General features: G+C 46.1%; 1 long non-coding RNA gene across 1 annotated transcript; it reads right to left on the minus strand.

The window, feature by feature from the left end:
* Positions 1–5494: 5494 nt before the first annotated feature.
* LOC132531596 (uncharacterized) lies at positions 5495–7438 on the minus strand. The gene is made up of 3 exons (XR_009544142.1): positions 7279–7438; positions 7143–7203; positions 5495–5626 (listed from the first exon to the last, which is right to left on the minus strand). It is a non-coding gene; the product is annotated as an uncharacterized LOC132531596 (long non-coding RNA).
* Positions 7439–11129: the final 3691 nt, after the last annotated feature.

Here is an 11129-nt window from a genome sequence, read left to right on the forward strand (position 1 = left end):
TGCCCCAGTTAGAGTCACAGACTGAACATTTCCTGTCTATGTGAGCATGGGTCCATTATTTCAGCTCTCTGCCTCAGTTTCCTCTTCTATGCAGTAGGAATAAAACAAGTCCCTACCTCATAGGGTTGTTGTGAGAATTAAATGAGATAAAACCTGTGAAGAGTTTAGAATAGTGCTCAATGCACATTAGTTATGATGATGATGGTTATTTGGACCTCACCCCATTTTCTCCAGAGGCCATAGGATCAGACAACCTGACGTGAGAGCCGGCACTATCATCTAAGAAATGAAATCTCTCTGTTTCCAGGTTTTCATCTGTAAGATTGGAATCATGCAAAAGGCACAGTACTTGGAGACAGTCAGACCTAAATTCAAATTTTAGCCCTGCCACTTACAAGCTGCATGTCCTCACCTCATCTACAAAACGAGTAATACAGCTTTATTTGCAGGGCTGTCATGAGGATAGTTCATATACTGTAGGTGGGATGCCCTGTATCTATCAGATACTCAATAAAAGCTACTTCCCATCCTCATTCCTTCTCTTCTTTAGACACCTCAAAGAGAAAAATCTTCCTCAACTCTCAAACAATACACATAATTTTTTAAAGTAGTATTACACATATAGGTAAAATCTCAAATATCTCAAAACAATACTTAGGGCATTTCCCTGTCTGCTCATACTTCATCTTCAGAACATGTCATAGCGAAAAGACAACCCTCAGAATGGGAGAAGATATTTGCAAACAAATCAATGGACAAAGGATTAATCTCCAAAATATATAAACAGCTCATGCAGCTCAATATCAAAAAAACAAACAACCCAATCAAAAAATGCGCAGAAGACCTAAACAGACATTTCTCCAAAGAAGACAAACAGATGGCCAAGAGGCACATGAAAAGATGCTCAACATCGCTAATTATTAGAGAAATGCAAATCAAAACTACAGTGAGGTATCACCTCACACTGGTTAGAATGGGCATCATCAGAAAATCTACAAATGATAAATGCTGGAGAGGGTGTGGAGAAAAGGGAACCCTCTTGCACTGTTGGTAGGAATGTAAATTGATACAGCCACTATGGGAAACAGTATGGAGGTCCCTTAAAAAACTAAAAATAGGGGGCTTCCCTGGTGGCACAGTGGTTGAGAGTCCACCTGCCGATGCAGGGGACACGGGTTCGTGCCCCGGTCCAGGGGGATCCCACATGCCATGGAGCGGCTGGGTCCGTGAGCCATGGCCGCTGAGCCTGTGCGTCTGGAGCCTGTGCTCTGCAGCGGGAGAGGCCACAGCGGTGAGAGGCCCGTGTACCGCAAAAAAAAAAAAAACTAAAAATAGAATTACCATATGACCCAGCAATCCCACTACTGGGCATATACCCAGAGAAAACCATAATTTAAAAAGACACACACACCCCAATATTCCCTGCAGCACAATTTACAACAGCCAGGTCATGGAAGCAACCTAAATGTCCATTGACAGACGAATGGATAAAGAAGATGTGGTACATATGTACAATGGAATATTACTCAGCCATAAAAAGGAATGAAATTGGGTCATTTGTAGAGACGTGGATGGACCTAGAGACTGTCATACAGAGTGAAGTAAGTCAGAAAGAAACAAATATCGTATATTAACGCATATCTGTGGAATCTAGAAAAATGGTACAGATGAACCGGTTTACAAGGCAGAAATAAAGACACAGATGTACAGAACAAACGTATGGACACCAAGGGGGGAAAGGGGGGTGGTGGGATGAATTGGGAGATTGGGATTGACATATATACACTAATATGTATAAAATAGATAACTAATGAGAACCTTCTGTATAGCACTGGAAACTCCACTTCGCTGTGCAGTAGAAACTAACACAACATTGTAAAACAACTGTACCCCAATTAAAAAAATAATAAAGTGATAAGAATTTTTTTAAGCTGAAAATAAAAGAGCACGTCATAGGAAGAAATACTGAGCGTGTATATATTTTTGGTTTATTTTCATGGCTTATTTCTAACCTTTATTCCAATCTACAATTTATGCTTAACAAATGGGTCCTCCCATTCCCTTCACAGAAGTTATTTTCTTCTGCAGTGTCTCGAGCATTTGGTATCTTCTAGGTGCATTCTCCAGGCTATACCATTGCCAAACACAAGAAGACATTTACAGTTTCTCCACAAGGTGAGAGCTTAAAAGTTCCAAATTGTTTCAATGGACCAGAAATCTCAAAACGCTGCTATCACACAAAATAGATTCTCCAGATGCTTAATAAAGTTTAGCTCCCATCTCCTTGCTCGGGAAACTTCCCTAGTGCAGCCTCATCCATAAATGATGGCAGAGCAGGAGGAGAACTTCCAGATCTCAGTGCCTCTAGTGGATTAGGATACTATTTCAGTTCTTCAGTTCAGTGGGAATCAAGGTGACCAACCCCACTAGAAAGTGACAACCAAAGACAGCCCATGTCACAAATGGAATCGAGTGACAGTTTCTACTCCAACAATGTAAGTATTCTGATTAGCCAAATGGCAATCTTTGGTCAAAATCCTCACCTGTAAAACTAGAGACAGAAACCAGAGGCTAGAAATGATTGGGTAGCTTCTGATGGAATTCTCAGGACTCAACATGCAGGTAACATCAGGCTATACCCTTCCTTAAAAACTCTGACTTCCCATCAATAAAGCCTAAATGCTCCAGCAGAGCCAACATCTCAGCTCTTCATGGTTTGGCTTCACTTAACTTTTCCAATCATTCCTCCAAGGCCATGAAGCTTCCCTCATAACTACAGCTTACCACTCCCAAGGCACTGGGTCAACTTCCACTCTGCCTTGTTTTTCATCTTCTCTGTTCCCATAAAGGTCTTTCCTCTTCTTTAACAATTGAGCTCCAACTCATTCCCCAAAAGTCAGCTCCAAAGCTACCTACTGGGTAAAATCTTCCCTAATCTGCCTAATCAAAATGGCTTGTCATGTTCCTGCTTGAAACACCTCAACAACTCGATACTGAACTTAGGATAAAGACCACAACCCAACCTGCCTTACAAAGCTCCCCATGTACTGGGCCAGCCTCATTTTGCACAGTGCACTTCACTCTCTGGATTCCAGTCTCATTGAACTTTCTTTTATATACTAATAGGCACCAGGCTATTCCCTGCCACTGGGCCTTTGTACGTGCTATTCCTGGTGTCTGAGTTCCCTTCCTGTCTTTACCTTTTTCATCTAGTTAACTCCCATTTCTTTTTTTTTAAATCAGGTGTTATTTCCTTAGAGAAGCCTTCAGAGATCTCTCTGACAAGGTCAAATCTGCCTTGACTTTGACTTCTCTTACAGCATCACGTTTCTCATTCTTAGAGCTCATATCTCAGTTGTAATTTTACATTTCTGCATATATGTGTGACATCTGACAATTAACGTCAGTCTACACGCTAGCCATGAACGCTGTCTGTGTTTGCTTGCCAGTGGATCCCTAGTACCTGTACCGTGCCTGACACATGATAAGCACACCATCAATATTTGTTACATGAATAAATCAAGAGACCTAAGAACACTAGGACAGGCTCAGTCGTGTAGAGCATTAGTGTTAGAGTACAGCTCAAACAGTATAAGGGCCACAATTCTCTGTCATTTCCTTTTTCTTGCTTATATTATAATGAGATCTTCATTTGTCTTAGTCCACTGGACAGGAAGCTCCTGAAAGCCAGGGGCTGTTTGACATCCTTTTTTATCTTCTATCACCTCCCGACACCTAGGTCCTAGCCCAGAGCATGGCACCAGCAAGTGTCCAATAAGTGCCTGCTGAAATGCGAGGGGCTTGAGTTATCTCACGTTCATGTCGCTTGCTCCGTTTGTGTAATTGTGAAAGTCGTGTCAACCGCCCCCAGGTGACCCAGGATGTACAGCGGCATCCACAGCAGGTTTCAAGGACTTTGCATGCCAAAAAGGAAGGAGGAATCACAGAGAAGCTACAGCTCCCTAGAGCTGGAGGACCAAGCAAAATCAAAGTCCTGCTGATGAAGCAGTACAGCCAAGTGCCTCAAACCAGTCACTGAAGCCCAGGAGGTTCACAGGAGTGCCCGAGCTGCTGTCCAATCGTTACTTGTAGAGTGAACTCTGCTGGCCAGAGAGTTTATCCTGAATGTGATTTATATAATCCACAGAGACCAAAAGACCACTTTGTGGTTTAGAACTTTCTTCCCTATAAAAATGCAAATAGGCATGTGCACACAAAATTTTGTTTCTAATTTCAGGGAATTTCTGGACCCTTAACGCATAGCCATTGGCCCTGTATCACTCCTAATAGTCTATGGTATCCAAGTTAAGAACTCTTCATATAATGCATAAAGAAAACAAAACCCCAAGATATTTAAAGTTATTTGGAAGACGCAGGAGTTAATTCTTACGTGTACATGAAAAGGAGTCAAGTTTATAAAGCAAACCTCCCAAGCCACACATATAGATCCCTTAGAGCATCAGTCTCCAACTTTTTGGCACCAGGGACCAGTTTCGTGGAAGACAATTTTTCCACAGAGGGGCGGGATGGTTCAGACGGTAATGCAAGCGATGGGGAGCGATGGGGAGCAGCAGATGAAGCTTCACTTGCTCGCCCCCCGCCCGCCGCTCACCTCCTGCTGTGCGGCCCGGTTCCTAACAGGCCACAGACTGGTACCAGTCCACGGCCTGGGGGTTGGGGATCCCTGCCTTAGAGAGCATCTGGTCCCATCAACACCTCCTTGGAATGGGTCTCAGTCCCATCCCAGCGTCTCTGTCCCCAGACTGTTGGCCCACCCAGGCCCTCCGGCTGCATCTTTAGCAACTTTCTAACTCATGGCTTTACTCTGTAGGTAGAGGGATGGAGCCAAACCTTAAGCCTCTCCTCTCTCATTCATCCTGTATTTTGCTGCAAGATTCTTAAATATTTTCTTAAAAGTACACATTAATTCAAAAGCATCCTCCATTATTTAACTGTCACAGACTCCTGACATTTCATTCCAAATATGCTGGTCCTGGCACATCCTGAAGAGCCGCAAACAGGGAAGGGCAGCTTCTGAGCCTGTCAGTATCGACATGACTATTCCTCATCATGAGGTGTACTAGCTGAGTGAATTTTGCACCTAAACAAAGTCTCTCCTTTCATAAATATCTCACACGTATGCCAAGTGATTTCATATCCAGCACATTTTAACACTCACAAAAATCCTGTGTGAGTTCATTTGTCATTACCTTCATGTTACTGATGAGGAAACCATGGCTAAGTAACTTACCCAAGGAGACAAAGGTGAATGTGAGGATTCTGAACCTGAACCCAGGCAAGGCCTTCTGACTCCAACCCCCCTGTTCTTTTGTTTTACCTGATTCTTTAAGCTATTAAAGGTTGTTATATGAAAAACGTGTCCTGTGATACATATGTTGAGAAGCCAGTGACTTTACTGCAGAACTTCTCAGAGACCTCATATACCAGTGGGCACCCTGAACCGTTGTGAAGTCTACTGGCCACAGAGCCCTTCTGGAAGCATCTCAGGGAACTAGTGGTCCTCAGAACGCATGGCAGGGACCACTTCTCTGTGCCCCCTCAAAATGTTCTTCCTCCTCAGGATATTTCCTCTCCTCAGTGGTTGGGATCTGGCCTGGGAGGCCATCTGTGAGAGAAGCACCAGGACCAGACTAGGCCAGGATGGACATGGCATGGAAGCCTAGGGCTGGGGTTGCTCTGAGGTCCTGAGGTCTCTGCATGATCTCACCAAGGACAGAAGCCAAGGACAGGCATTTGCTGGGAGCATGATTTCCCTGGGGGCTTACAGGGCATGGAGACACGCCTTCCAAATCTCACTGGGAAGACACCCACCTCACTTAGGTTGTCACAGCCAACTGTGACATTAGCTGCTGTCTGGAGATACACACACCACAGAAACTGCAGTGCGACTCGGCAAGAAACATGTTGGCCATTCACTGAAGACAATCAAGTAGTTTTTACAGAAAGTAGAAGCACAAACAGGACACCGATACCCATGAGATTTTTGAAAACAAACAAAAAAGCTGTTCTCTCTTAGACTCACCCATGCTGACAAAAATAAAGATTTAACAGAGGCCTGTATGGCCTGAGCCAAAGGTAGGGCACATTGTCTGAATAGGGATTTATGCCTTTTTTTTTTTTTCTAGTTGCCTGAGGCAATCTAGAAGAAGTTGTCTATATGCCAAAATATTGGCATTTTCAGTATTCAGTTTTTGTGAGGACGAAGAAACATAATATTTAAAATTAGGGCTGCCCCAGAAAACCTGGGCCACGTGATCATCTTCATTAAGTTAAATCACTTCAAATCAGCTGGGTATACACCTGGATTGCTCAATGAACTAGTTGATTAAATCTCACAGATTGTGGAGCTGTGAATGTGGGTGTGGAGGCGGGGTGCAGGGACCATAGCCAGGGATGAATTTATGGACCAGGAGGGGCAGAAGCAGACAAAGCAATGCAGGGAGGAAGCCATGCCCAGGGGCCCAGAGTTGAGCTTGAGGGCTGGTGGTCAAGGCAGACCCAGCAGCCAGAACCCGGGGGGAGCCGTATAAAGGGTCAAGAAACAGAGAGGGAGACCGCAGGACCTAGTAACGACAAACAGCCCGGAGTCAAGCCGGGGGAGGATCTGCAATCAACACCCAGCTGTCAGGGAGCACCAGCAGTGAGAAAACGTAGGGAGCGGCCTCAGCCCAAACACAGCAACAGGGGAGCCTTATTAGAAGAGCTGAAGTGGGAGGAAATGGCCTGACAGACAAATCCAGCTCCCAAGTGGAAAGACAGCCAGGCTTGAGCCTGGCAGTAAACTCCTGGAACACTTAGTGGATCTCTGGCAAATTCTTCTCCCCCAGAATTAACCAGCATGAAATCCTGGGAAGAGATTGGCTTTGAAACCTGGCTTCGTCACTTACTAGCTGTGTGGCCTTGGAAAAGTCACTTAATGTCGGGGTAACCACACGACTCCACTTGCCAGAGATAGTCCTGGTTTATATCTGTTGATTTTTTTTAAAAAAGAAAGACTTGTATCCTTAATAAGAGCTTTTGAGTAGAATTATTTTCTAAAAATACAATAATAATTAGGTAAAAATAAATAGGTTAACACATACACATATGTGTAATTGGAAGTACTTTCTGTCCCCTCTCACCTTTTGCTCTTAGAAGTGTCCCAGACTGGATGACTTCAGATCCAAGTCTCTGTTTGCCTATCTGGAAATAAGAAAATGGATTCTTTTGTAAGTTTTTTATACATCATGTATATAAAGAACCCAGCAGAATACTTACAATTCTCTTTTTCATGTTAATTCCCTTCTTTGGCTTTCTTAGCAAACTGTGTCTGAGGGAATAAGATGATATGGTCTCTGGGAGGAGAGAGGGATAGAGAAAACTAGAGCTAAGCCCCCTCCCTAAGCCAAGCATCCCCCAGGCCCACTGACTGCCCTCACTTTCAGCTTCCATTTGAGTTTAAGAAGATAAAACAGCTCCTGGGGGCGCAGATGGAAGAGCAGCCAGCCCTTCTAACAAGTTCACCTAATCCTGAGGCTGGGTTCACTTAATCCGACACCAGGTCTCTGACACTCCTTTGGCTCCCGTCCCGCCAGACACCGTACCCCAGACAGCCTCACTTCAGACGAGTTCCCGCACTCTGAACCCTGCCTGACCCCGGAGGTGGTGCTATCCCTCATTCAGCAGATTGATTCAATTCCCTTTTTCAGAGCAGTAACAATAGGCACTGCCGTTGCTAGTCTTGGGGGATATCAGGAAGGGTGAGGCCTACTCCCTGTGTCCTCCTGAAGCGGCTTGCCTTTCCCTGGGACCTCTGGAGTTGCCAAGCCCACATCCCAGCCTCTGCAGCACCACCCACCTGATGTTAGGAAGGAGAGAGTGAAATCAACACAAGGATGTCACTCGTGCCCTGGGGACTCCCGTGCTGCCCATCAGCTCAGACTCTTCATGGTCAGGTCGGTGACAATATGGTGGCCTTAGACTGGGGAGAGGATCCCAGGCTATGGCTGAGGGTCCAGGACAGTCTTGGTGGGCAGGGGAGTTTTATTTAAATCATTTCTTCACCATAGTGCAGGAACAATTAATTTAACATCTTTCAGTGTCCCAGATGACCAGGGGAAGAGAACCCCATTAGTGGTTCCTTAAAATTAGTACTAAATGTCCCGAGATATACATATTTGGTAAATGAGAAAAAACAAAACAAAAAAACTCTCTCTGTAGACATTGGGCAGATGAGATAATCAGAAATTTCTTATAACCCATTCTGAAAATATAGCCCTTGGAAGCCTTCAAAGTGATTATTTAGGTAATAGGAAAGGGGTACAGGTGGTTCCCTGGGGAGCTAGAATTTCCTTTCACAGAGAAGGAAGTGAGGCCTGCCCATATCCAGAGGATTAGTTTTGAAGAAGTGAAAAAACCTTGGAGAGGATGCCCTGTCCCTCTGCTGGGGTCAGGCAGAGGCCTTGGGAGAGATCTCCGTGCTGAGGCTCAGCAGAGGGTGGGGAGGTTTCCCATATTCATGCTGAGATTTCAGCGCCATGGACTGGCCTGCAGGCCTCTGGCAGCTCTTGGCTGAAATCAGAGCTAGGCGAGTGCTCCAGGCAGAGGAAATACCTGTGAAGGTCCCAGAGCAGAAACTTTGGTGTCATCCAGGAACAAAAGAGAAGCCGCCTTCATTCAAACTTGAACACTTTTCACTATGAAATCTCTACATCAGCCTCTGTCTTCCCAAGTCCCAGCCTCCACCGAATTTGCAAGCTAGCCTAAGCTGATGAGGGAGCAGTTTAGAGGTCTCTGCTCCACTGGAAGGAGGGATCTGGGATGATACTGCTGTGTAGACTCCGTCTCCATATGTGAGCCTCTTATGCCACACTTCCCCTACTCCAGCTGTACTGGCCCAGTCCTCACAGCTGGGCTACTCCTTCCATGAACCCCTGCCCATTTTCCAGCGACTCTGACGTTTGGCCTTGTTTTGGCCAGCCCTCTTGCAAACCCTACTTTTTGTCCCTACAACCATAGCCTAAGGTCCTACTCCAAATGGGCAGACCACCAACACCTAACTTCAAATCCCACCACCATCAGGACATTCTGTGGCCCTCTGATACCAGTGCAGACCAAATCAAGCCCAAGAACGCCGCGCCCTTCGGACACCATGACTTGAACTCCAACGCCCCCTGGAGGCCAGCCCTACCCCTGGGGCCGTCCCCCTGTTTTTGGTCCATACTTCCTAGCCTGGCCCACCAGGCCCCCACAACCCTGTCCCTGACCATCTTTCCTGCCTCATCTCCTACTGCCCCCCTCAACCTCCACACCCCAGGAATGTAGAAGGTCTGCACAAGTGTCGTCGTGAGCGTGAGCATGCCAGGCTGTCTTGTTCTTCACCTCCCTCCATCCCCTTTCCTCTACCCTCTCAGTTGGGCAGCCACCTCCTACAGGAAGCCTTAACACCTTTTCTCTCTGTCGCCATCCCCACTACATAACTGACCTCCTCCTTCTTTCTGCCAGCACTGACCCAGCTGTACCACGGCTCCCGAAACACTTCACGGCACCCTTGTGGTCGTGCCTGTCTCCGCTAACCAGGCTGTGAGTGCCCAGAGGACAGGAACTGGTCAGCGTCATCTATTTTCCTATCACCCAGCACCATATAGATGCTCAATACAGAAAGTCTTCCTGCTTTGCTTCCCTCTTTTTACTGCTTCTTTGTGGGTAATCTGGAGTCAAGAGAGTAATCTAGAAGCACATCCAGAATAGGGATTTGAGACAAGGCCAAGGAGGCAGTCAAGTACCAGTTAAAAGTCAAGTAGTAGGTGAGAGAACCAGAGGGCAGGGCCAGGCAGCTGGCCGAGGCACCAAACACCAATTCTGGGTAAACAGCTCCCTCGGGAGTCTGTCGCCTGCTCCTGATTCGGGCAGAAGCCTGTACACCTGTCCACTCAGCCAGAGGGAGCGTGGAGGTAGAGCTTGTGGGCAGATGTGATGGTCCCTCCTTCAATCAGCTTAACATTGTCTGACTTATGGAGTGTGCTCACGTGCCCCCAGGGTGATGGGGACGGTTTAGAACCCCTCACCAGGAGGACAGTCCAAAGGTTTCTACACTGGCTGCACCATGGGGACTTCAAAAAGGCCCCACTCCAGATCAGTCAGAAGAGGCATGGCAGACGGCATCAATATTTTATGTACAGTGAAGGTCAGGACCCCTAAGGATGATGCCCTCCTGAAGCATATTCCCCCACCACCTGGATTCTACTTCCCAGTTCTAACACAACTCTCGAGTATAGCTGAAAGACAAAAGGCCACAATAGCACCTAATTCAATATATGTGTATCAAATCAACACACTATACACCTTAAACTTACACAATGTTGTATGTCAATTATAGCTCCATAAACCTGGGGAAAAAAAAGAAAATGGTACCTGGTTGAGGTCAGGGAGGTCTGTGCTATGGGAATCTATCCTATTAGTTGCCAGAAAAAGTATATTGAAGAAGAGCTCCCTTAGAGGCTCCTAAATTCTCACAGTTTCTCCTTTTCTTGCAAAGGAGAAACACGGCATTATTCCATGACAGAGATCGCTGCAGGAATGGGTTACATTCACACCTAAGAAAACCGATGCCTGAGAATCCTCATATTTGTGTGTGACATTGTTTATGGAGAAAGAAGGCAAAGAATTACTCATTTTTATCATGCTTCTAATCCTCTGTGAAACTAGATGTCCCGACATTCCTGGGGGCCCGGACAAGTAGGGTTTTGTGTGCTTAAGGATAAAGGTTTGGCGTGGTCTTCTTACGGGTCTTTCTGCCCAGCCTCTTGAACACAACGCAGCCCCTGAGAGGTCTCCGGCCCACTCCTTCTAGAGAAACAATGTAACAGCTTCCTACTGACCTCCCCACCTACTGAACTGTCCCAGGTCGGCTTATTCACCAAAGCCATTCACAGCCCTGAGAGCTTCGAGAATTTCTCCACAATAATACACTTCGCTGTCCCCAGCCTGTTCTCTGTTCAGCAGCCCCACTGCCACGCCGAAGGCACCAGCGGGTCATGTCAGACTATGCTGAAGAGAAGAAAAGTGCCAAGTTCAAGCAAGTGTTATGATTATGATTAGTGCTGCTTCTTCAGGAAAATGGTCCCCAC

This window comes from Lagenorhynchus albirostris, chromosome 1 (genome assembly GCF_949774975.1).
Source record: "Lagenorhynchus albirostris chromosome 1, mLagAlb1.1, whole genome shotgun sequence".
Lineage (NCBI taxonomy): Eukaryota > Metazoa > Chordata > Mammalia > Artiodactyla > Delphinidae > Lagenorhynchus > Lagenorhynchus albirostris.